Genomic DNA, 27177 nt, shown 5'->3' with positions numbered 1-27177 from the left:
CAGAATAAGAGTCGTAAAGCACCGTTTATCTGTCTTCTTAGGATTTTTTTTATTACAGTAGCTTAATAATATTTTTTACGTCATTTAAGTAAAGAACATATTTTCGAAAATCCAAATATAAGAATATTGCTTAATTCATGTATAAGCATTTTCCATTCTCGGTATGGGATGATTCCAGTCCCGTTCCTTAGGGGACGATAATGAACTGCATTTAAATCCCATATAGATGTCAACAGGAAAGATGTACAGTTGAGTGAGGGGGTAAAAAGTAGAAAAATCTTTAACTTGAATTGGGAAATGAGGTGTTTGATACAGGGAAGTTGTGATATTTTTAGTAATTTTAAAACTGTTTGGAAACTTAACGTGCGTAAAACCGAGACGTGTCACTGAAAACAAGTCTGAACTTTAGTTACTTACATACGTTACGGAAAAAGAAATATTATTCGAAATTGTTGCACCTCTGTTAGTTAGGTAGACAGTTTACTGCAAAGTTCTTTGTTATTTTATTTCATTAATATTTAAAAATTTACTGTATTTTTTATATAATGTTTTTATTTTTATGTTAAAGTAATCATTTTACTGATATTATTCTACTTGTTTCTTAGAATTGTTATTCTATTTAATACATTTCTTTCCTGTACCTATTTTTAATCGGAAATTTTCCGAATAAATAATAAACTATTAAAGCTACACATTTTAAAAACTCTGCTAGGTTTTCAATATGGGCGTCTTAATTAGTTTATTTTTCGTTCGTTGAATATATTTCAGCTAGAAATTATGAATTATTACTCAGCTATCGTCTTTACTTCTTCTCGTGAATCTGTATTTTAGATTGAGTGTAATGTATATATGCATGTTAAATGTATATTGAGTCATGCGTTGAGTTAGCGTTAATGGTATTCCAACGCATTTTAATTTACAGACTGTTCTAATAACAGACAATTAAAACAAATTATCCGGAATCCAATAGTTCGGTCCACCGACTATCCGGGCCGGATATATGCGATAAAAGTACTATCTGATGAAACTGCGAATGTATCATTTAGATGTAATAGGAAGTGTTCCGCATCTGTTTAAGTACTGCATCATTATTTATAAAAGTATGCCGAAGAAAGCAAAAATTAAGATAGTCGTACAATAATCCACTCTAAGCTTCTGAGTTCAAAGCATTCTTTCGAATAAATTTGTAGCCACACTTTCTGAGGACGAAATTTTCTGAACGAAATAAGGAAAATTAAAACATTTATGAGAAATTTACAAAACATAATAGCCGCAAAGCATTATACAAGTAATGAATCTTCATATTCTTCTCAGAGATATTTTGATAAGAGAAGTTGAAGAAAAGCCTTCTTGCAGCGTCAAAATTAATTCCAAAAAATAAATTTATAAAAAAAATTTGCGCTGTCTATAGTTAATTTTTTAGTATGTTTTCATTCAGTTGCTATATTAGAATACTTCATATAAGAGCTTCGTTTAAACTTTTTGCATTCGTATGACAGGTTAAACTAAATTTACAAAATTATTTTCGTTGAATTGACAAATTTTGGAGTCAGTATTGCTGGCATGTTTGATAATTCGACATTATCGAAATTTCAACCTCACTGTATTATCGAACTTTTACTGTACTATGAGTTTTACGTATATGCGCATTGCAGTATATAAGGAATCTTGTTTGCTAAAAGAAATACTTCCTTTTTACTTTGTACAAGGAAGTAAAAACATTACATTCCGTCACTTCTACAAAACTGCACCGTCGTGCATCAACCAACAAATTCCTCAAATGACGTTAGTAGCACAAATTTATTAGCTGAGCGTGATGTAGATGCTCACTCCCCCACACTTGCTGGGTACGTGACACGTTGACTAATGTAGCACAACGGCATCCATCCCAGTGATATGCTGTAAGGCTGTAAGGTCGAGAACGAGCCTCAAGTCGTTGTCCACCCCTCCCCTCCTACACGCGAGCAACTTCTAAGACTTCGTGAATCCATTTGTGGGGTTTCCTAGATGTATGTCCTCTCGAGTGATTTTGATTCCATTACCGGGTCCTCCTACTTCTGGGCCTAAACAGTTTTTAGAAGGAAGCTTAAGGGGGGGGGGAGAAGAGTGTGGGTTTCTGAATGACTCTTACTGTGTTAGGAAATAGAGAAAATAACAGTATGCCTTGTTTTTGTTTTGGAGTTTAGTTATTTTTAGGAAAGCGAATTAGGAGGCCTATTGGAGTATTATTTAGTATTCATGAATTTCTTGCCCTGCTGTAATGGAAATTACCGTTTACAGTTCTGGTGCATTGTTCAGTCTTGGGTATAATTGACTAAATGTGATTGACTAAATTGACTAAATGTGATAAAAATGTATCTCTGCGTGTGTGTCTTGTCATTAAAACTGTTATACAGTTACATGTTAGAAACCAATAACTGGGATTTTTTACTGGGGAGCAAGGCTGCCCCGACGTCGCATTATATCTTAATCATGTAATAGTAGAATAAATTGCAATCGATTTTAAAATAAATTTCACGTCTGGCATTCTGCTAATAAAGCTGGATGTTCGAAATCTGATTTGATATTCGTTACACTGTTAGTTTCAGTGCTAGATAATTAATATATATTCAGATGCAACCCTAATATATATTCAGATGCAACTAATAATATATATTCAGATGCAACCCATATAAACTTCAGTTAAAGGTGCTGAATAAAATATTCTCATCAATTTCATTGTTATGAGCAGTAAATTGAACGCGCACCTTGATTAAAAATGTAGTCCAGTACAATTGTTGCATCCTTACAGGTTTGTAATAGATTGAATGCTGATAAAAGTTATTTTATCAGAAGGAACACTCAAAGAAGTTCCGGAACTTTCTACAAAAATACTCGTACAACTCTGCACAGTATCACAGAGTACAATCAATGAAAAAACTAAGAATGTTAAGCACAACGCAATGCAAGGAGCACCTAAAGAGCGAAGCTCACACAAAGATTCGTATGCAGTATTCTCCCGGTCGCCGAGAGCTTTCTAGTACCTTCTACTTCTCGAAATTACAGGAAAGCAGTATATACGATTGCAGCTACGTTATAGCATCAATTACAGTTATTCAATTACAATACTCCTTACGGTTTGTTATAGAGGGTTCCGGCCAAAATGTCGCCAAGTTTGGTGACTTCTGGCGATTTCTAAAAATTAGTCGCCAAAACCACACAAGCTTGGCGATATTTCGCCAGTTTAGCAAGATAACCATTTACTGAATGCTTAAATGGACTTGCCTCTGTATTCTTACTTTTCAGGCAAAGTTTCGCTTCTTTAGATTTCCAAGTTTTATTTTATAAAAGATACTACAATTTTATATATAATTTCACTAAAATTATCTACATTTATGCAAAATCCGAAACAGTATTGTTCAGTATTTCGAAAATATTTGTGTTTCCAGTCACATCAGAATCATGAATTTCACCGTAAGGAAAAGATTCGTTGTTCTTCTACTTATGTTAATACATTCTAAATTAGACCATTTCTCAAGTTTTTAGTGATTATACGCATTCAAGTAAGAAGTAGATGTGCAAAAAATTAATTAACTTTTGGAGAAATAGTTAAAAGTACCACCGTTCTAGCTAATCAAATAAATAAGGTTTAAAAAACATATCGAAGCCAAACTAGCTGTACTTTGAAACTTGCACAGTAGAGTATTAGCTATTTACCCCTCTTAGGAACGGAAATTAATAACTATTCCAGCTTTAGCTTAATACATTTAGTATGAAATCAACTAAAATTCCTGTCGAAAGTACGAAAGTTACGACAATCAATTCACGCAACTTGCTCTCTGGGTTTTATCAAGACTCCTGTAAAATAGCCAAATTTGTATTCTTCTGCAGTAGATTGAATTAGAATTTCGTTCTCATGACATCCATGAAAATCAGTTTTAAGCAGGACATTTCCGCACACTTATTTTTGATGAATGAGAACGCTTATTTTTAATTAATGTTTATGACTTTCTGGTTCATTCTGTTATTTTCTTCGAAACTTCCTTGAAAGTCGAATTATTTGCTGCTACTGCAGTCGTAAAAAAAACTTGCAGATTGATTATTCAGAATGTATAAGCGGCTATTTTAGTCGAATCTTAGCGGGACTTTAGCAGTGTGTTATTGCTTTTTATTTTTGGCTATTTTAAAGATCTTGGTAACTGTATACGCTTTCGTAAGCGGTATGTATAACTTCTGTACTCGTGTTTTGACTTGCAGATACGGCAATAGTGATCCTGTTACTTCGCTCATGCAGTGTTTCGGATTCTTTCGTAATGCCAGCCGAGTTTTTGATGTAGCGGCAACTGGAGCGGGGTCAGGCCATTGGGAATAACGAGACTTAGTTAGATCTGTAGTGTCAAATAGCCGGCAAATTTATTTATTTGCTTCGTTGTTTATATTTAGTTCTTGCGCCAAAGTAGTTGATAGAACAATGAATATTGTGCGTTTACGTGCTGTTCCCATTTTTCATCGATAGTGCTTTAAATGCTTTCTTAAAGATGTTATTTTCTCCACAATTTCACCAGTTTTCAAACTATGCTTCTCAGATACTTCACTTTGAGCGACTGTAATTTTCCATGACAGATTGATTCTCGTAGGCCTTCTTACTTTTGAAAGTATTCTTGTTTCCTACATTGTTTCGGACGCATGAAAATACGGTGCTCTGATGTTTCAGCCTGATCGTAAAGAGTCGATGGAACAATGATAACTGCTAAAGTTTTACTGTATGATACCGTGTGCAATTTGAAGGAAGGTCAGAAAAACAGATAAAAATGTCATGCTATTTAGTCAAAGCACTACGTAAACAGTGAATCGTCTATTAGAAATTTTACTTGCGATTTGTCGTATATCCCACGTTCGTTTTTGTCTTTTATATTTTACAAACAAATTTTTTAAATTTATTAAAAACTGCTTTAGGTCGTGATTCCGTGTAAGGAATTATCACATTCCTAACCTGTGCTCTTGTTCCTAAATCATAATGGGATAAAAATCGTAATTATTTTGCTAAAGAGTTTTTAACATCAAACTGATCATGAGTGATTTATAAACATTTTTAATAATTATGCATTCCTCCAACAATATATTTTCTTTGCTACAAATCTAATCCCTTTTCAAAGACAGTAATTTTTTGTATTCCGTTCGAGCTTGTTTATTATAGCATAGCCTTATTTATCAGATGTACTTATATGCTTTTTGTTACTTTCCAGTAAATTCGATTTTATTGATTTCATAGGTAAACCATCTTCTCCTTTCTATACATGGAAATCAGAAATTAGTATCTTGCGTCTTTGAAACGAATTTAGCAAAGACGAGGAATTTTTTACTGCAGAAATATGTGATGCTATTGTTTTAATTTTTTTTCAAACTTTAACTCTTTTCTGTTGTTTTTATTTTAAATTTTTTTAGCGTGTGAAATTAAAAATATTAAAACATTTTTCAATTTGAGCAGTATTTAGTTCAATTTTCTAATTATTTACACAAAGTGTATTTTTACGCACAGTTTTTATGAATTTATCGTGTGATTGGCTACTTTAAAAAAAAAATTGAAAACGTCTACACATTTTTAGAATGATTTCGATGAAGAATTAAAAAAGCGCGAATGGTTTGGAATAAAAAATTCTGGCAGTACGTTATTACTTGAAATAATAAATGTCGTGTACTAGTTTTAAATGTATTCTTATTTTAAAATGCTGCATATGAATAAGCTGTAGATAGACGGATAAGATTTTGCGCTTTCCGGGGGGGGGGAGATTCATAATTCAGCACGTTGTGAAATGCGTGGTATTAAAATTTCTAAATTTAAAATAAGCAAAAGTAATTATCTGGAAGGGAAAAACCGTCAATCATTAATATCTGCATGGTAAAAAGGCTCCAAAGGGTATTGGTGTAATGTTTCTGAAGTTAAACCATTGGTTACAAGAAAAGATCTGCCGACCCTGAAATCAAAAGCAGAGACTTTAAATACATCTGTTGCAACAAGAAATAAAATAATGAACCAAAATTTACAAATAAGGAATCTTCGATTATAACAGGATTCTCTTATAAGAGGAAATTAAATAAAAATTATATCTTTACTACAAATAGTCTTCGGAAAAGTTTGAATGATCAACTAAATGTTGATTCGGTACCAGGATAGGGTAGTATGTAGTGTTACGGTCATTAAAGTTATCCATCATTTAGAGATACATTATAAACTACATTAAATAAATGTGTCATAAATTCTATCATAAATCTGTCATAACTTCTATCGTATATTGATTAAATATGGCGTGCATTATATTTTTAGATACAGCATTTAAGATAAAACTATTAAGTTATTAAGAAATATTCTAATTTTTTTAAATTCTAATTTTTATGTTTTATTGTTACAAGTAGTTGCAATTTGAGAGAAAAATTAGAAATGTTATGCATGGCGATTGCTATTTTCCGTATACATTTGTATAGACATTAGATATTTTTGAACCAGGAGAGATGAAAATAAGCAATGCCCTCGCCGGGAATCGAACCGCGGACCTATCGAATACACGTCAAGCGTGCTGACTACTACACCACGAAGGCATGCTAAGAAGGTAGGAGAAACACCTTATATACTCCCCCTTTTAAAAGGCAGCTGGGGTTTAGGGGACCCAATCGCCAAATCTTGGGGGTGGAGAATCATTATCCACCATTTGGGTTCGGGCGTCTCTGTAGGGACATTAGGTTATTTCGAAGCAGGAGACACGAAAAATGAGCAATGCTCCCGCTGGGACCCGAACCACGGGCCCCCCGAACACGCGCCGACCACCACACCACGAAGCATGCTAAGAAGGTGAGAGAAACATCTTATAACCTGAAAGTTTTATTGAAGCAGTAACGATAGCTGGATTGTTAGGTCAGCATATTAAGCAGCATTAAAGTCAACATGAATGATAAATATATTAGTACTGTAACATAACGGACCAGAAAATAGGAAAAAACTCCATTTTCCGACAAAACACCGCATAGAGTGCAATGAAAAGAAGCTTTATCTTGGCCTGATGAGCAGCTAAACAATGATGTTGATTAAGAGAGGGGGACTACTGTAAGTTTATCAGTGGTATTATGTTGGTGAAAACTTCTGAGTATTAATGTTGTGTTCTCGATTTAGAATAGATAACATTTATTCTTTATAAATAAAGACATTCATTCAGCTAAAAGCCTTTCCTAGCCTTTTGGTCAGTAACAAAGCTGCACTTAATTAAATATATTTTATTTTGTAAATTGATGTGATCTCAGCATTAGCATTTTCGCAAACATACTGGCATAGTTAAATTTGCATTTCATTTGGACCAGTTCGGACTTTTAGTATGAGTTTAAAAAATATTTGTTTTCCTTTCTTCGAACGTGCCGTCATAATTTTTTTAATCCGCTTTCTTCTGGAACTCCAGGGACGTAAATGTTCATGCACCCCGGTTCCCACGGTCAAGAAAGCAGATATCAAGACACTGCAGACCATGGCTGTCTCCAAGGGCCGTTGCGCCACTGAGTTTGGCTTAGTTAGAATATTAAAAGCAAGGATGCCAAAAGTTATTTTTTGGCTGGAAGACCCCCCCCCCCGAGTCCTAATTTCAAGTATGTAGACCCTCATATACGAATATTTAATATAACTGAACGAAACATGTATATGTAGAATACTAACAACTAGTTATTAAACATTTAAATAATTGCAATATCAACCATGTAAATTAAAAATTTTGAAAATCTTAATTGATAAAATTGAAACATACCTTTACTTGGTAAAGAAAATAATAATAAAATAAATATACTATTTTAAGCAACATATAAAAGTTTATTCCTAAGGCTATTAAGTAGGATCCCATTAAATACGCAGGCCGTACTAATATCCTTGTAGCTGTGGTTTTGATATTTTTCTCAAGTTTTGCAAGAGTAATCTTAATATTGAGCATTTGTGCAATTATCCTGAACTTTAAGCATCAGGGATGGAATATTAAAAAGCAAATTTTAAAACAAAAGTTTTAAAAGAATTTTAAAAAAAAAAAAAAAAAAAAAAAAAAAAAAATGTACTGAAAGTAACTGTTTTGTATTTTGTTTTGCGGAGAGGACTGAGCAGCATCACTGTTGACCTGAGGAGCCGCTGCCGCTTGTGGGTACTTACGAAAACATAGTGCACTAAAACAATATGTTTCATCACAACGGAGTAGCCTCGTTCGTTAGGCGGGATGGACTGCGACCAATTAATCAGTGTAGAATGGAACGATTACCTTTGACTGACTGACATTTTCTAGACTAGTTGGTGTTTAAATAATGATTTCTTCTTCGAGCATTTTCTATGGACAGAACTTTCTTTCCATTAACTAAATGAGCTTTCAGAAAATATAGATATTTTCTAAAAGAAATTTCTGTAGTTTTGTATGAAATTAGTTTATTTCATTATTATTTTATTAATAATATTCTATTATGAACCCCACGAAGTACATTATTTTCTTGTTGACCCGGTTGGGTACAACTAAAAAAAATTTTAAAGCAGTACCCATAGTTAAAAGGTATATGTATGTCATAATAAGAGCAAAGAGCAAAGGAAAAAAGACGGAGCAGTGTCGATGCTTGCTTAGATCCATATTGAAGAATTTTGATTGCGTAGTATTTAAAGAACTTGGCAGTCGAGGCAGTTTTAATTCCATTTTTATTTCCAATTGATATTTGTGGCCACAATCACTTGGCACTCTAGTCGTGCCTTTCCACAGAAGATTTACATTTTTGATATTGTTGGGATAGAAAGCAAGCCAGCGAAATTACATCTTAGCACAGTAGAGGGCAAAAGCTGAAGTGCGTAGTTATGAAAGATGGAAGCACGCGAAGAGAAAAGTTTTGGTTTACAATTCGGTGATTGGTTGTCAAGAGGCATCTGGTATTAACGGTTACGTAAGATCGCATGATTAATTTGAATGACTCAATGCATATAAGTTAGTACGATTTTAGAATAGAGAGGAAGAATTTATGTTTATAGTTATATTATAATTCTGATTCATACAATTTTATCTTACATGTATAACAAGATTTCATTATCAGTTAGCATTTCTTGTAGCATGACAAGCAATTTTTTATAACTTTGGAACGTATTAAAAGTAGTAATTACTCCTATATTCAATACTGTAAAGATTATGTAAAATAGCGACTAACATAATAATACAAAGAAATTCTTTTATGTTTTCTTCAGCGCTGAATAACGAAAACTAACGAAAGAAAAATTTTGTATTTGCATACAACAAAACAATTTAAACTTCTGTATGTTCTAGGTCGACAAAATTCTTAACTTAATAATAAGCGGATAAATTTGGTGCATGGTTAAAACTTATGTTTGAAGAATAAATTAAAGTGAAATGCTTCGTTACGTACAATTTGCATGCGAGTTCCGTCTTATGTTGGAATCTAAATTCTTTAACTAAGGGAAGCATTTAATGTGGTAAACTTAGGAAGGGTCAATTAAGGTTTTGGATTTTACCATCGGACTCGGAGGAGGGAGCAACAATACCGGAGGAAGGAAAAAACCCGCGAAACATTTATTTAATTCTTAATAAACGGCTCTGCAAAACAAGGTATTTTTGCTGTTTCTCTCTCTCTCTTTTCTTTTTTTCCTTGTACGAAGTAGTATTGTAATCACGAAAAATTTCTGGTATCATATTTCAGTGAAAATCTCCATTTTGACCGATCTCGAATCCATTTCAACTATGTTTTTGCGTGCCATCTGTACGTACGAACAGAATAAAGGACTTTTTTTCTCAAAGCGGATTGTAAAATGGATTTAAAACGGATTCACAAGAGATTTTTTCCCTTGACGTCTGTCTGTACGTACGTACGCACGTAGGTATGTGTCTCGCCGAACTTAGAAACAAGTAGCTTCAGAACGAACGCTGGAAATATGGGACTGCTGTAACATGTAGCTGTGCACATCCCTTTTTTGGTTGCAATCGCCAGTACCAAAAGTATATATATATATATATATGTGTGTGTGTGTGTGTATGTTACCTGTATGACGCAGTTTTCTTCTTATATGTTGGTAAATTCTGCATTTTTTTCACTAAAGATACTGAATTATGTGGTTCTTATGTTCCGTTTAAAGTTTTTATGCCTTTAGTTTTATCTGTATACAGCAGGTGTAGAATTATCAACAATTTAAAAGTTGTTTAGGTAGTACTAAGCCTATCAAAACTGCCTTTTGTTTGCATTTGATGAAAATCATAGTAGAGTAGTGAGTTAAGTCAGTTTCTGCACGAACTTCAGTGCTTTTATGCCTAGTGGAACGAAAAGTAAACTTTTAGTTTTGCGCACTGAAAAATCTGTCTTCCTGTCCGCTGGGCGAATTGCTTGTTTTTACGTAAAAACTCTTAATTTTAATTTGGGGTAGGTGTTTTTTTTTTTTTTTTTTTTTTTTAACTATATTTGGAATTTTTGTTTTCTGTATTAAACAGTTTTTAATGAAGATGTTTTGATTTTCTATGTATTTTTGCCTTTGTGCGAAGTGCGAACTAAATTATCTGAATAAGAAATATATCTGTAATAAAATTCGAGGAAATAAATGTAAATGAAATGCAGCAAAAATGTGTATAATTTAATAGGCCGTGCAAGGTAATCATGTGGTGTCCACATCAGGTTTTTGAATCTTGGACAAGGATTGCTATTATTGACCTTTCAGGGTAAATTTGAAAATCTGAAATTAATATTGTGATAAAGAGTAATTTAAAATTTACGTGTCATTTCCTAGTACTGTCATTTATTTTATTTTTATTTTCTTTTGTTTTATTCTTTAATTTTTAGGAAATCTCAAAGGCATCAAAAGAATAATCATTTCATCGTTCTAATCTTTTAAATCTTAACCTTAAAACATTTCATAAAAATTATCTGAATTGACTTCTAATAGAAGCATTTGAAAGAAAGAAAGTGAATACTAGAAGCATTTGGAAGTGAATAATGCTGTTTCTATGATAGCGTGATAAACCATATCACCTTCTATTCTAAAAGTGATCAGTTTTAATGGTGTTAAGAACATTTATTAAGATAAATAAGATTTTGAATTTCTGAATTTTCTGAAAAAAATTAGTGCTGTATGTTTAGGGTTTCTCTGTGTTATCTCTTGAAGTAATCCCCTCCCCCGAATACGCAGATTTTGTTTTCCGCCAGTTTTGCTTTAAAACTTTTAATATGGAATAATTCTTCTTATTTCTTCTATTATTTTTATATGAAGAATATGGGAGATTCGAAAACTTCATAGAATTCGGATTCGCATTCTAGAGAATTTAGAATTAATCACAAATTTAAAATGAACTAATTACGACTCACCGTATGTTCTTTTACACCTCTTTCTTTTTATTTTCCCCCGTAAAAGACAGGGTTTTAGTATATTCACAACTAAACTGCTATAGTTAGAAATCCTGTCTGTGAAATGTAATTGCTGAAATTATGACATAGCTATGTAATGTGCTTGAGAATCTTTCATAATTCCTAGATAATAAGTTCAGAGAGAACACTTTTAGAGGAAATTAAATTCATGAAAACGGTTTATGTAAGTATATATTTTGAATTCTTTGAGCAAAAGCTTTAGTTGAATCAGATGATTGTATACTAGAAAGAAAAGAAGCACTTTGTTGAGTGCGCAACATCTTGCAGATTGTTGCTTCAGACAACCAGCGTAAATTTCTCAAGTTAAATGTTATTTCATATAAAATTAATCGCCGACGAAGGACATGGCGGTGAAGCCCGATGAATGCTAGTAATTCGATCCAAGTTGAAATTTCAGTGAACGTGTTGGTTGTACGAGTGTGTTCTTGGTTTATGCGTTAAGCAAATATGAACCAGTTTTCCTTAAAAAAGCTTTCGCAGTCCTTTCTTTCAGCAGGATAGCCTTAGTATGCTTAGCTACGTAGAATGGAGCAAACAACTGCTAATGCAAATTATATTATCGCAAATGCTTTATTTCACTTGTTTAATTTTAATACTCCCCATGGCCGGACACTTGCTTGTTAAGCATTGATCGGGAATAGCCGGATCCGTCAGTTATATAATAGTTTTATCACGAAGAACGTTGCTCAGGGTGCATCGCCAGTGGTAGATTGATATTACATCCGCAAGAAAGGGGGTCAAACATCTAGAAACATCCATGTCTTTTCCGAGATTCAAATGCGAATCCAAAATATGGTAGCCGTGATCGCTACCACCATGTCAAACAAGGCGGCTGCTTTATTATTGTAGCTTTATCGAAATATTTTAGTCGCTTTTGCTAAATAAAAGAAATGCTACAAGGCTCAGAGATATTATACGCGTGAATATTATATGTAAATATTAACATAGAATAAGGATTTCACTGTTCAGGTAGAATTTTCCAGATTTTATTCGTTAGACTATCGAAATCAGTTAGAGCCTATTTACGATCGCGAATATGTATGTATTACCTATTCGCACTTCTGAATATACTTGTTTTGTTACGGCGTTTGTCATATTCTTTTCCTTTCCTGAGATGATATATTCTTCTGTCTTCCCTTCACGAACCGTGCTGAAATAGGGCGATTTTCATATTCACAAAGAGCAAGTTCCGAGGCTGTATAAATTGTCGTTTAAATTTAGTGTGATGGCTGAGACTGGAAAATGCGTGTTCGAAATTTTTTCCTTACATTCTTCTTTGGTTGGGGGTGGGGGAAGGCATAGTTTCATAAAGCCGCGTTGGCACAGACCCATCGCTTTTTCATAATGTATAAATATATGTATAATTTAACTTCTTTTTCTTCCTTGCGTAGAGGTACCAATTTAATAGGCGGAGTCTTTAAATGTATCTGGTGGTAGAGTGTTCACGGAAATTCGGAATTGATTGCATGTTGTCAGTAATATTCGCGCACTGCGGTATGAGTATGAAATTTTGGGCGTAGTACCACTCATTCGCTTAGTTTCAGACTGCAGTGTTTTTACCGCATGAAGTATGCTTGCATGCAAGTATATATGTCAGAACGAAACATTTTAATATTTCCTGAAATTGAATAGTTCATTGTATTATACGAATGTAATTTTCCTGTTCAACTTATTTCTTGATATAATCTAACAAATGTAATTTTCCTCTTGTACTCGTTGTTTCTTGACGTTATTAAACTCTTTTATTACTTTTTGGGATATTGCAAATTATGTGTTAGTTCGTACATTAAAATGAATATTGTAAGAAAAGCAAATCATACGAAGTCACTCGCTTTTTTACAATATAGTATTTTGTTATTCATTCGGAGCATGTTTTATGCTAACCGAGATCTAGTATATGCTAACCGAGATCTAGTTATAATCAAGTAGTAAAGCTTTCTTAATGTGATATATATTGCTTCGTACCAAATTGTGAATTATGAATCTCAGTAGAGCGTCTCGCACTTCAGGATATGTCTCGGCTCTAAGGAACAAAGTGCGTAATAGTAAGAAGAAGCCATTTTTTCCCCTTTAGTCTTGTGACATTACTTATAATGGGGAGGCAGACAAACAGAAACTGGTTTACGGTAAATAGTAAGGCTGAAATTAGATTCATTGCGGATTATGAGTATATCAAAGATGGGAAGGGAATTGTCAGATTAAGATTCGTAAGTGAACTGGATGGCTGAATCAGTCGAATTTATGGCAGATAAAATCTGAGATAAATTTTCTTTATTACCATCAAAAAGCATGTAGACGATACTCTGACAGCAGGCTGTTGTCGCCAAGACCGTATAGTGGTTAGAGGAGCCTGCTACGGTACCGAAGGGCCCGGGTTCGAATCCCGAAGAAGACATGTATATTTGTAAATGTATGTTGGCGGCATGGCGGCACTCTAAATATGCGGCTAGCCAAAAGTTCTCTCGTGTGGATTGGTGGAAGGGGAGAGGGTGGAAGACTCCGGAATCTGCCTTCGAGTGCTCTCCCTCAAAATTGGGGGTGGAAAATAGAAGTCCAACCTCTCTTCGGAGTCAACTGTGGCAACCATTGTTTCATGTAATATGAACAAGACAACAACACAAGGTTGTTTGTTGCTTAGCCACATACGCCACAAATATGCGAAAAATTAAAACAGGTATCTCAATGTAAAACTGAAATTGAGCGAAATGGCGCGAAGTTTTACCCTAATATGAAAGTCGCATTTCTTTAAACTCTGTAACATTAATAACTAAACTTCAATTACTGGCTTTTCAAAAGCTGTCTGTGTGAAGGAGGCATTCCTTGCCTTAAGTAAATAGCCGTCGTTCCCTTATAGCAACCACTTTTTAATATGGGCGGTAATTTTGTTAACATGAAGAATCACTATTACTGAATAAGCGTGATAGTCTTAGTTCTGTGAGGACCATCTGCACAGAAAACAAAAATTGCTTGGAACCGAAGCGTAATTTGTGATGGTTTCACATTAATATGTGAAGGTTGGATGGTAATTAGAAATAAAAAGATTATGCTTGAAATTAAAATGTTTATGCTTGAAATTAAAATGTTTCTCCCTTCCAAAGTCGCCGAAATTGTCTTACTCTCTATTAGTTTCCCAAATTTCTTGTCTCTCTATGCTAAAGGTGAGAGTTCCTTAAGGGGACTCATACACCTTAAAACCCGTAAGATGTTTGAATAGGTGACTGTTGCGAGAATTGGGATAACTTATTTATTTTAAAAGCAATTACTACCAACTTTTTACAGCTGGCTACATAATATAGCTGCTTTCTGAAATAGTAATCAGAAAGTTTGTGTTGCCACAAATATTTTTATAATTTAACCCGCTTTGAGACAACATTTTTCGTCATGTTTCCAACTTGCGCGCACCGTTTAAAACATTCTGTTTCATAATTTGATTCCATATTTAATATATAGCTTTTATAACATTTGGAAACTACTGTGAACCTAAAATTCTAAAAATTTCATGTTAAATTTTTATTTTATTTTGAGTTGAGATTATAAAATGTATTTTATTAAAATTTTTTTTAACGTTTTCGCCCATAAAATTTTTCAATATTAAAATATTCATCAGATTGTTGGTTCAGTTAGAAAATAGTGCCCATATAAAGAATTCCATAAAATTTCAAGTGTGTACCATTAGCCATTTTTAAAATATCATGCGCGCAAGGTGGAAACACGGCGAAATATTTTGTCACAAAGAGGATTAAATTACAAAAATATTGGTGGCAACACAAACTTTCTGGTTACTAGTTTCCAAAGCAGCTATATTATGTAGTCAGCTGTAAAAGGTTGGAAGTAATTGCTTTTAAAATAAATAAAATATCCAAAGTTTTGCGACAGTCACATATTCGAAGATCATGAGAGGTTTAAGGTTTATCTAGCGCTAAACCAACCGAATTCATTTGTAGATTTTTATAAAATATATTGTTGCGTTCTACGGATTCGTGGATTTTGAGTGATTGATGTCAACACTTGATGAAGAATGAAAACACAATTTATTTAGCCAGTGTTACTCAGGACAGTCCCAGAATCACGTTTACAGTCATCGACAAACACGCTGAAACAATCAGCAACACAGCCATCAGACCGTCAGGCTATAACGGTGAAGACAGTTTCACGGCAAAACAGCTCCCGACTCGGTCAATCGCTATCGGAGCTCAACTAAGGATAAAACTTGACGATACACTATTACTCCGCGTACAGGCAGGATTTATTTAGCTTTTGACTGGGGTAAACCGGTTCCAGAATGTTCTCTCTAGGTCTTCTATGGCATGTCGCCAATTGGGCAATTTCGCGCCAAGGCAACCCTAAACCTGCCTTGCGGGGAAACTATTTTACCGTGGCTGGGCATTTTCGTAACAATATTTTAAAACTCCCATGGTAAGAATTTGTGCTATTGTCATTGCTACTCTTCTCAACATACTTTTTAATTCACAGTTGACTTTGGATAAACGTAATTTTATCTTGCATTACTTTTTTAATTCACAGTTGACTTTGGATAAACGTAATTTTATCTTGCATTCAAATGATAAATTATGTTTCGAATGTGGGACGGAAATATCAATAAATGTCTAACCATTCTATTTCATAGGCATAAATGAACAAGAGATATGTCATTGTTGGGTCTAGGAGTTTTTTGCCTTTTACGTAAGTACGTAGGAGCTGTACATAAGAACGACAGCCGTTTTCATGCCATAACCACAGTAATTACTTAAGCGCAGAATGTTTAAATACATTATTGCAACATTTCCGTGCTGAAACTCGTCTACACCCTGTGTTCATATGTCTTTTTCGAATCCCAAAGGAAATACATACGTATTCGATAGCACAACAGAGTAAACCAACCGAATTCATTTGTAGTCATCTTCAACCAATTAAGTGAGAAAGTAAGAGTCGTAATCTCAGCTGGGGGCAATAGACTTTCCTCTTTTCATCAGTGGATGCCGGAGGTAGAACTTTATATTGTATGTTTATTTGGGTTTGGATTGTTTATGGCACTTTGTCATAAACAGTTTTGTCATCTAAAAGGCTTTTATGAAGATAACTTCCTAAGGAGCAATGTCTGGTATCCACATGAAACATAAGAAAAAACACGAAAACGCCCATGCAGCCAACCGGTTTTCCTGGAATCGAACCCAAGTCGTACTACCTGTGTTTAGCGACTTTACCGCTCGCCGTTGAGTATTTGTGTTTTAAGAAATAAAAGTTTTCTAGGAAAGTAAAATTTACGTTTATTTTTAAACATGTTGTACTTGGTGAAAGAGGATTATATATGTAAGTAAATATATATATTTTTTTTTTGCGGGTAGTGAATAATGTTTTACGTCATGCATCTTTTTAGTGCTATTATATGAATGCCAGCAAACTTTATAAGAGAAATAACGAGTTTTCCTTTGTCTATTAAAATATACCGACAACATGTGAATGCTTTTAACTACCCAACGTATTGCAAAAGCTTTTTCGATACTAAATGCAGTGCAAATAATAATGAAATCAGTATTTTTACATCTTTATAAATAAATAGTATGCCGTAGAGCGAGATTAAAAGAGGGACTCACTCCAATGCATGTGTAATTAATTCATTTGATAACACATGTATGTGTACTTAATTCATTTGATAATACATGCATGTGTACTTAATTCACTTGATAACACTAAGATAGCTAATACATTTAGTAGTGAGACTCTTTTGATTATTCTATACATTAATTAATAGAAGAAGAAGAAAAACTTCAGAAGTTGAGTATCTGGGATAAGAAGCAAGTATTACATACAAGTATGCTTTTGAATTTTGTGTTAGAAATATAAACAGATGCCACGTGCTTGGATTTTTATTTCGTATTGTTATTTCTCATTATTAGATCTAAGTGAAACTGAAAATCTTGAATTTATTGTTTGGAATATCATCCATATCTTTTTTGGGGTTGATTGTGCTACAATCACAGAGGCGATCATAACATTTCAGTTAAATTATAGAGGTGACCATAGAATTTCCATTTCGTGTTTATTTATTAGTTCTTCAGTATTATGTAGAAATTTATTTTTCTTCATCTTAAAGCATGTATGCATATGTAATTCCTGATATTTTTTACGCATATATATGTATATATTATGGGTCTCAAGAATGCAAACTATTTATCCGGTTGCAAGACGCATTATTTTAATCGAAAATTGTAATAGAATTAATAGTAACGGTCAATTTGAAGGATCGGCTGAGAGATTAAGACTGACAGAACTGTTATATTCTGCTTGTCACAACCTGTGCGGCTATTGAATAATTCCTTTGCAAATTGCAGTCCGCTTTTAAGCATGCATATAAATAATTATTATTTTAATTTAATACAAAAATAAATAATTTCTTATTCATTTTAATCGTACCATACTTCTATTGACTTGGTTTAATTAAATAAAAATAGTATATTCTTAAATATGTGGAATATGTTCCCACAATGACGTTATAATATCAAATTCATTTTACGTCTATTCTTTTTACGAGGCTACTTTACTAGCACAACACCGGTGTAAAATGAGCGATAGCTGTATTTTATTTGTAGTCTTAGTTTGCATAGCTATTATAATTAATATAATTCTGATGTATCTGTTTTTGTTCATATTTGTTCTAATACCTGTCATCTCTCTTTTCAGGTATGTACAGAAATTCTATATTCTGAAAATATTTTCGTCGGAATTCCAAGAATTGGGTAACATTATGCTATGTGTTTTAAATTCGTGCCTTTAATTGGAACATATATTTTAATATCTGTTGTATAATTGTTGAAAGGTTTAACATATAGAAAACTTAGTGCACTAAAGTGAAAAAAAAAATATTTATTGAAGAATCATATATTGAATTATAGCGTGTTTCAAAAGTTTGGAAACACTTTAAAAAATTTATTGTAGCCAAACGAATTGCATTACAAAGTAACGAAGTACATAATTTTAGAGAGTAAAATAGTTTTTTTTCAACAACACTCATTTCACAAATACTGTATGTAGGAACTATGTGCTATCCTAAAACGTCGAGGCGATAATCTAACTCTAGCCACACACGGCACACAAAGTAGCTTCCAAGACTGTGGCTGTTACTTGTTCAGTTCTCCTTTTCAATTCCATAACATCACGTGGAAGAGGAAGAACATAAACAAGGACCTTTACAAAACCCCATAAAAAGAAATTACAAGGAGTGATATCCGGGGACAAAGGAGGCCATTTTAGCAGACATTGGTTTTTTGCTCCACCACGACCAATCCAACGATTAGGTAGCTCTGTGTTCTGATATGCCCTGACTACACGGTTAAAATGTGGGGCTGCACCATCTAACTGAAGGACAAATTCTCTGATTCAGTTTGCACAATGCCATTAACCAGGTCTACAACATCTGAAGGAAGGACTCACCAGTAACAGTTTGTTCTTCAAAGAAGAAAGGCCCATAAAGTTTCTTGTTAAGATATGGCACAAAAAAAAATTGACTTCTGGAGAATCTCGCTTGTGTTCAACAATGTTATGCAGGCTTTCTGTTCCCCAAATTCTACAATTGTGCCTGTTTATTTACCCATTTGTATGAAATGTTGTCTCGTCCGAAAAAATTATCGAATTCACAAAAGCATTATCTTTGACCTGCAATGCACAGCAAAGCTGGAATCGCTAGTCTTTAGGATTTAACTTTTGCATTTACGCAAAACACGCCACACAGCCGTTGTTGACATTTCTAACTCATGCGAAGCTCTGCGTGTAGATTTTCTCAGACTTCTGTGGTAGCTTCTCACTCGTTTAGTGTCATTTGCATTGCCGACCATATCTCTTCTTGGTACACAAGCAGCCAGATTAGATTGCGTGTATGGTTGGTGGCTGCGTTCCCGTATTTCCTCCTACATTTCCGCTGCATATATCCGCTGCAGTCTTTGTTTTGTCAGTCAAAAGCGTTCTCATCTCCAGAAAGTGCCATATTGATTATGATCTCACCTAGCGACGATACATGGAACTACACGTCACACTTGCAATGAGAAAATAAAATTACAACTTTATTCTTTGAAATGATATACTTCATTTCTTTCCAAAACTACTCATTTTGCTACAGTAATTTTTAAAAAATATACGCGGAATTTTGAAACACGCTGTATTTGTACTACACCCGTTCAATATTATTAAAATTATTTCCTAATACTGTTTGGTTGAATATTAAGGAAATATCCATAATTAATGCGTTAAACGTTTGTAGCAGTTAAACACTGCATATAAGATATTAATAGTATTTAAAGATTGAAAAATTCCCGCATTGAGTTAAAGATCAACAGTTTTTGATGGCTAGGTTATTATTAAAATCGAAGATATTAAATTTTTGATGTTTTAAAATTGTAATCACCATGTGAAAAGGAAACATTTGCGGAATTAAAGAAATTTGTCAGCATTTATTGCTTTGACATTAAGGATGACTTAGCTAGAGGGGGAAATGAACAGTTTTGCCCCTTTCGTAATTTTAATTTTTAAATATTTTGATTGTGCGTAAAAGGCTATTTTAAATTCTTTTTTAAAAGAAGGCATGAGACATTCAAATTTTGGAATCTCATGAATCTTGCGAAAAACTTCACTGTTTCGTCGTCTTTCAAATCCTTAACCTCAAAGACTATTAAACGCTTTAACTGAAAACTTTAGCAATATTTATTTAATTGACATCCAGTTAAAGCATCCCACTTCTTCCAAAAATCAAACACGCAGTTGTTGCAATTTTAGTGGACCTGGATCACCAGTATGGAGGCCGAGAGTATCACACTCTTGAGTTTTAAAAAGGAATTTAGCATTCTCCGTTTGTGTCAACTCTGGAAATAATCTTGCTTCATCTACACTTGTTTTAAGAAGATTCTAGAATAAATTGAAAAACACTTGAACTTATCTTGTCAAAGTGTATGGAAAAGAATTAACTTTGATATTCAAAAGTTTTAATTTTGCCTTCATTTGCTAAATTTCATGTGTATTTTCTTAGATGTATTTTAACAACTGTATTAAATTTACTTTCCATCGAACACACGCAGATCTGAAATTTTGTTTTGCTTAAATTTAGGGTGAAGGGTATTTGAGTTTTAATTGTTACTCTTTCCAGAATTTTGCACGTTTTCAATAAATTTAGTGTGTAATTCATAATACATGTATACTTTCTTTTTCAAAATTAGTGAATGAAAGCAAATTGAAATTAATTAGCGTTTCTTACATAATCATTATTATATACTCAACCAAAACAACTTTGTTCAGTTCAGCAGTAAAAGAAAAAAAAGGGGACAAGAATTTTAATGCGATAATTAGCACATATAATCAAATTCCTGCAGAACAATCTTATTAATGACGCAACTTTCACTCATTTCTGTCAGCTGGGTGTGAAACCTGATCCGAGTCAGAACCCCACCTTTTTTCTTCGATCAAGCACTGCAACTTCCATGTCAAGCACTACAACTTCTACCATATTGATCAACAACTCTTTGTAAATGTTGCATAAGCTCCAACAAAATTGCAGACAGCGATAAATTTCTATCTGTTTTCGCTAATTGTTACATTGAATGCATTGTTTACTGTTATTACATAATTGCTGGAATTGCATCTTCACTTTAGTAAAGTCATTGCTGTTTGAATATGTGCTCTACATGAACTGCAATTGTCATAAAGCAATTGACATTTCCAGTATGGTAATAATTTATAATGTAACTTGAAAGGTAATATGCTGTATTGTAAAGCATAAGTCGTTGACAATTTACATGATTAATTTTAAATTACATTTACCTGCACAAAGAGCCTGTAGTTTTTTTAATCTAACAGATTTGAGGCTTTGTAATAAATACCTTTCCTTTTCTGTCTCCATTTTTTTCACGTTACAGTATTTTCTGTTTGTTTTGAATGTTAAGGGATTTATGTGAAACTTTAATATGCGCATGGATATTCAAAATAGGCGCAACGAAGGCAAAAAACAGTGATCCTAATCAAGCAGTTTTATCTGATTTTTTTAACACAAGCTATTATTCACGTTGTACATATAAAAAAACGAGAATTGAGGAAACTGAAGCAGAAGATAATCAAAAGTTTCTCCTCTGAGGCGTATCCTTGCTATTCCTTATTCTTTTTATTGCTTATTCTGCCTAGACTTCAGTAATAGCCTTCCTTCTCTTGAGTTTTCTACAATTTTTGTAGACCTTCTGTACCATGATTAAAATCGATATGGTCCTACAATGCCGTAACCTCTTCCTGTGTTAGGAAGCGTAGTTTCGCCTTTTCGATTCTTTTCTAGTTTTGAACATGATCGGTAAAAAAGGTTTATTGATTTATTTTGGCATTTGCTAGAAAAAGGTGATGTAGTATTACAAAGCATTGTGTTTATTGTTAAAAGGAAGGCGGGGGGGGTCTGTGCTCATCATTTCAATGTGTAAATTTATAGCTGAGATAAATTGTTATAGAATTTATCTACGTTACACATGTTAAAATGAAAGTGTTGCTTCCAGATAACACATTACTGGAATTGTAAACATTTGTATTGAGGTGTTTAATGGAATACGAATTCAAATTCTAAAATATTTTTAAGTCTTCCAATTTTCGATCTTTCGAATACTTTTTGTGAAAATAACAGTAAGAACAGAACAAAATGGAAAAGGGCAGAGCTTCTACACGATATTAAAAGTTTTAATCAAAGCAAAATTTGAAATTTTGTTTTAATGAAAAATAAATTTAAAAAATAATCAAATTTTTATATTTATTTTCAGAACTCTAATTATAAATTTTAAAAAAGTTTTGAAAATATTGCGACATTTAAAATAGGTTAAAGCGCTGGTAGACTGTTTCCGTTAATATTGTGTTTATTTTTTTATTATTATTATTTATTTATTTATTTTTTGCTTGTATTTTAATTTTTTCAGACTAGAATAATTCCGTTCGATAGTAATGTTTCCGCAAAATGCGATGTGATTTTATATTTACGTGTAACAACACGCAAAAATTCAGAGCCAGAAAAGGTAACGCCCCTTTGGATGAAAAATATGTAAAAACAACATAACTTTAGAATTTCCGATAGATAGTCGCGCGCGCTGGAGATAAAAGGATTTTTTCCGTACAGTGCTCGCTTTGAAATCATTTTATTAATCAGATATTCGTTATGTTTTAAAAAAATATATAAAATAGGCAATACAACAAATTCTATATATTCCATATTCAGGCTTCCAGTGCCCATTAAAATCCAGGACCTTTCAGGTGGAAGACTGCATTTTTCAAAATTTGATGGCTCTAGGTATCGTTGTTTTTTCACTGTGCGAGAAACATTCGGATACAGATTCGTGCAGATTCTTCATTATTTAATTTCTTTGAATATAATACAAAACGATAATATTTGCTGGCAGCATTCTGAAAAGTGATTCAACACTTTTAGTGATTCGATACAAAAAAGGCCGTTACGAGACTAATATCCATTCTGGGCTAACAAAAATAAAACTTGCAAAGGTGTAAGAATGTATTTTTGTATTCAAAACGACCTGGATTCATTAGCAAAAGCCAAAAAGCAGTGTAAATCAAAAGGATTCGAATTTTCGAGATTATTCGGTAAAATTTGAAAGGAAACTTATCGTCAAAATATAGAACATGGGGGGGGGAAGCCAGGTTTATAAAAACTTAAGTCGAGATACGAAATTGCCCACAAGCTCCCAAAATTATATACATGTCGAAATGTATATAATTCCGACTATTAAACGGGTAAGAAACTTAATGATGTTTTCTTCTTTATTTGTTACATTGCAAATCTCGAAATTTTGTCCGAACTTTATCCAAGATAACTACATTTCGGAATTAAATTAGTGAAGTTTCCTGCTGTTCTTTATTGTAGGTGGTGAACATAATGAGTCGTATGTGCGCCTTCATACATAACATTCTCGGTTTGTTCTAAGAAGTCTCTAAGTGAAGGGGAAAAGGTTGGGACCTCTCAGCAACAGCTCAGCTTATCCGATTTAGACGTTGGAGCATTTCTGTGATTTGCATCCTTATTTCACATACATATGAAAACCTTAAACTGTTATTTTGTCACGATTTTAGCAGAAACGATCGATTTTTGATAGTTTTGGAGCTTTGCTTTTACATATCGCCTCCTGTCTTTTGCCCAAAATACTACTTGCCATGAGGAAATTACTTTCCCTTAAATCCGGGATTTTTTTTTAGTACTCCACTTTTTTTTTTTTTTTTTTTTTTTAAATACTTTATTACAAAAATAAAGGAAGAAGAGCAACCGTAAAAAATTTCGGTATCATGGTACAACGCATAATTCAAACATGATTAACTGTAGATGGGATTGCTGCAATAGTTATGCACCTCCCTGTTTTATTGCAATGAATAGTATCAAAGCGTAAAAACATCTCCCTTTCAAAGGATATGCTTTGCTGCGTCACTTTGCAGCATGTTACATCACTGTTTCCCTGCTATTTATCTGCACTGTGACATCTTTAGCCCAAACGCTGATTAGGTTAACACAAAGACTTTTTGGCTCTAAATACAACCAGTACAACAATACAAGTTATACAAGTTAGTACGCATTGCTTTTTCTAGCCCGCTGCTGCTTAAATAAACCACGTCTCTCGCTTCGCTTTTTTTCCTTACTATCTGAAACATAAGCTGCGTATGACGAAAATTTTCATATTCTGCCATTTTAAAAATTTGAAATAAAAAAAAAAAAAAAGTAATTTTTACAAATAGCGAAATCTAACTTTTAATGCGGTCTCCCGATGCCTGTACGTACTTTGGAGAAGTTTTATACTCGTTATGAAAAAATAAAATGAGAAGTTTGACATCCGTACATCAAAAATTGATCGGTATATTTAATTTCAAAATTTGCAGTTTTTGATGACATTTTCATCTTTACTTAAGGAATCTGTTAATTAAGTTAGAAGATTAATTTGAGAAAGTACCTTTCAATGAAATGAAAAGGAAGTCGTGTGGTGTCCACATCAGATTTTTTCCTTCTCTCCGTCGCTTTTAATTTTGCCCTCCTTCATATATAGAGAGAGATAGATTTAAAATTAGCTATTTACTTGACTTTTATTACAATAAAACAAAACGTATTGGGCGGGGGCTGTTAGTCTCGGAGATCTTGAAATCGTTATGCTATAAAATACTTTGGCCCTTTTTGGTAGTATCTTTCACCTGTACCCTCGATATTCTTTAGCTTGAACTTTTGTTACAATTTATTTACTTTTAACGACCTCAAGTCCAACAGTTCTCTCATTTCCACACAAGCTGAGAATTTTACATCGACTGAGAACTTTGGCATAGCTGCCAACTTTCCAGTTTTGCCAGGAGACAGCCTGCTTTCATTACATCTTCTGGTTTCTCGATAGATCACCGAATTACTCGATTTTTGTTTTTTAGCTTTTACTGAAGGAAACTACTAATTAAGAGGTTTCCCAACAATTAATGTAATTTCTTGGAAACTTAAATTGCTCAAAATCCCTTACCCCAGTGATTTTTAGCATAAGAATTTTCTTATTAAATTTTATTTTATCTGAATTCTGTTACCGACCGTAGATCTTTATAGAGTGTTTTATGAAAATTCAACCAGTCTTTTTACTTAGTTAATATCTATAATTAATTTTATTTCAAATCAGTAATACGGTACATTAGTAGGTTTATCCACACACATGCACATTAATTATTAATTTTCATCATATTTAAAAGTATTTTGATAAACAAAATTCGCCTTTCCTACTCACGAATCGTCAGAATGTAAGAAAAAAAAATGAAATTAGCCAAAAACACATAAAATTTTGAGCACCTAATTAAATATTAAACTATTTTACACCAGAATCAAGCTATAAATAGTTCAATAACCTGAATTAGGCATTTTGAAGTGAAATTAAAAAACAAAAACTTCTTTTGAGTTCTTTTGAAATGGTGTGCTGTGCATCATGAGAATTTTCCAGGCAATTTCGGTTTTCGTGCGAGAACAACCCGGTTTTTCACATTAACAAGGTGTTAACAGTTGGGTCTTTGTAGAGAAATATATAGTATAAGGTATCCTTCCAAGTGTCTAGTTTTGCTTTTGGATGAATTTACGCTAATGTGTAATTGTGATACCTTCTTTGTATTGTTATCGTAGCATTTTTGTACAACGATACTGAATGTTTATTTGCATGGTATTGTTGTACAACCTAAATTGTTTCATAACTTACATGCTTCACATTCCACGATTGAAGAAGTTTAAGGAAAATTTAATAGTCAGGCTTTCATTTCATCCATTTCTAAGTGAACCGTGAAAACATGCTTAATGTCTTGGAAGAGAAGAGAATATATGCCTTTTATGTTCGCACAGTTTAGAAAAAGTATTAAATGAAGTTATTAAATTTCGAATTGCCTCGAAATTTAAATTATTTTTTGTGTAACATTGCCTACTTATTAAACTGTGCTAAATATTTCTTTGAATGGGAAATCATTTAATACGTGCGTAATATCTCGCAGAGACCCACATTTTGGAATTTGTTCCATTCGAAACATTCTAAAACCAGTTATGAAGGGCAAGCAATCTGGGTCGCAGGTTCGAATTAAAGGGAAGAAATCATCATGTAAAAGTCTTTCAGCTTCTTTTTCCGCTTTTCCTTTTTAACGCGGCTATCGGCGATTCTAAACTGGTTTAGGACTACACTGCCTCACGCTTTAAAAATAAGAAAGAAAAAATGATTGACCGTTGACCATTTTTGAAGCTCATCGGTTGTTGTCCTTCTCTCTCCAAAGATTAAATAAGAGATTTTTAATAATTTTTTTCTTGCCGGTAATCGTATAGAGACTTTTCGATCCTGTGAAGTAATCGATTTGATTGAGCGCTCTCGTAATTCTAACTGCTTGTAGCTGCTTAAAGGTAAAATTTCTTTTTCATAAATGTAGCAGCATTGCAAAAAGTTAATAATTGAATAAATGTCTGTAGTTATTTTTACTTTCCGCGAAGAAAATAGTAATTGTTAATGTTCTTTAATGACGCATGCATAAATTAATTGCAAGATTACAAAAATATCTGAACGCATTTAAATTATTAGTTAAATATTATTTTCTTAAATAACTGTGTCTTAATATTATTGTAGTAAACCTAAAATCGGACATTAAATGCTTTCCTTCCAATGAAAATCATAAAAAATTATCAGCTTTCCTTGAAAGCACATGGAGATCAGTTAATGATAATTTTAAAATATTTTCCGAAACTTTTGAATTTTTCAAAACTAAGCTATCACTGGAAATTTGTTCAATATAAAGTAAAACTCTAGAAAAATTGTGTGATAAGATTTTAATAGAGGGAAACGAGACTTAGCAATTATTGATGAACCGATCATTTCTTTCTCTCCCATTTTTATAAGTATTTTAATTTTGAAGAGCATTCTCACAGTGCATTGTTTCTAAGCTGCATGGCACTTTATACGTTGTTCAGCCATAACTATTTAATTATAATGGTAGGTATTTTTGGTTTTAACGGTTTGAAATTTGTCGATTATATTTTGTTTTCAAATAATCCTGTATTTTATTATTTCAGTGTAATAAGACTTTTAACTTTCAGATTTTGAATTATAAAGTACAATTTTGAGCATCAAAAGTTTCATACTCTTATGTGATCGACTATATATTGAAGTTATGAGTTTTTATCTGCAATAAATTTTAGAATTTAAAGGTATCATAGAGGCTAAATTTTTCTAAAGACGCACCCCAAATTTATGAAACTTTTTTTGGGGGGGAAGGGAATTTACGTATTTTATT

At 33.0% G+C, this 27177-nt stretch overlaps 1 protein-coding gene across 11 annotated transcripts in view; it reads left to right on the top strand.

Annotated features, from left to right (window-relative positions):
- Positions 1–27177, top strand: part of LOC118190257 (muscleblind-like protein 1) — a 307429-nt gene that overhangs the window by 88275 nt on the left and 191977 nt on the right. For 3 of the 11 annotated variants that reach the window (XM_085813180.1, XM_085813179.1, XM_085813187.1), the window contains one exon: positions 18076–18131. The exons of the other annotated variants lie outside the window; for them this stretch is intronic. The gene's annotated coding sequence lies outside the window, so the exon portion shown is untranslated. The remainder of the gene's footprint in view (positions 1–18075; positions 18132–27177) is intronic. 11 annotated transcript variants of the gene reach the window in all.

This window comes from Stegodyphus dumicola, chromosome 3 (assembly GCF_044657685.1).
Source record: "Stegodyphus dumicola isolate Sdum_Otavi_A_Nest chromosome 3, ASM4465768v1".
NCBI lineage: Eukaryota > Metazoa > Arthropoda > Arachnida > Araneae > Eresidae > Stegodyphus > Stegodyphus dumicola.
Note: the sequence above shows the minus strand (reverse complement) of the source record. Positions and strands in the feature narration are given on the sequence as shown.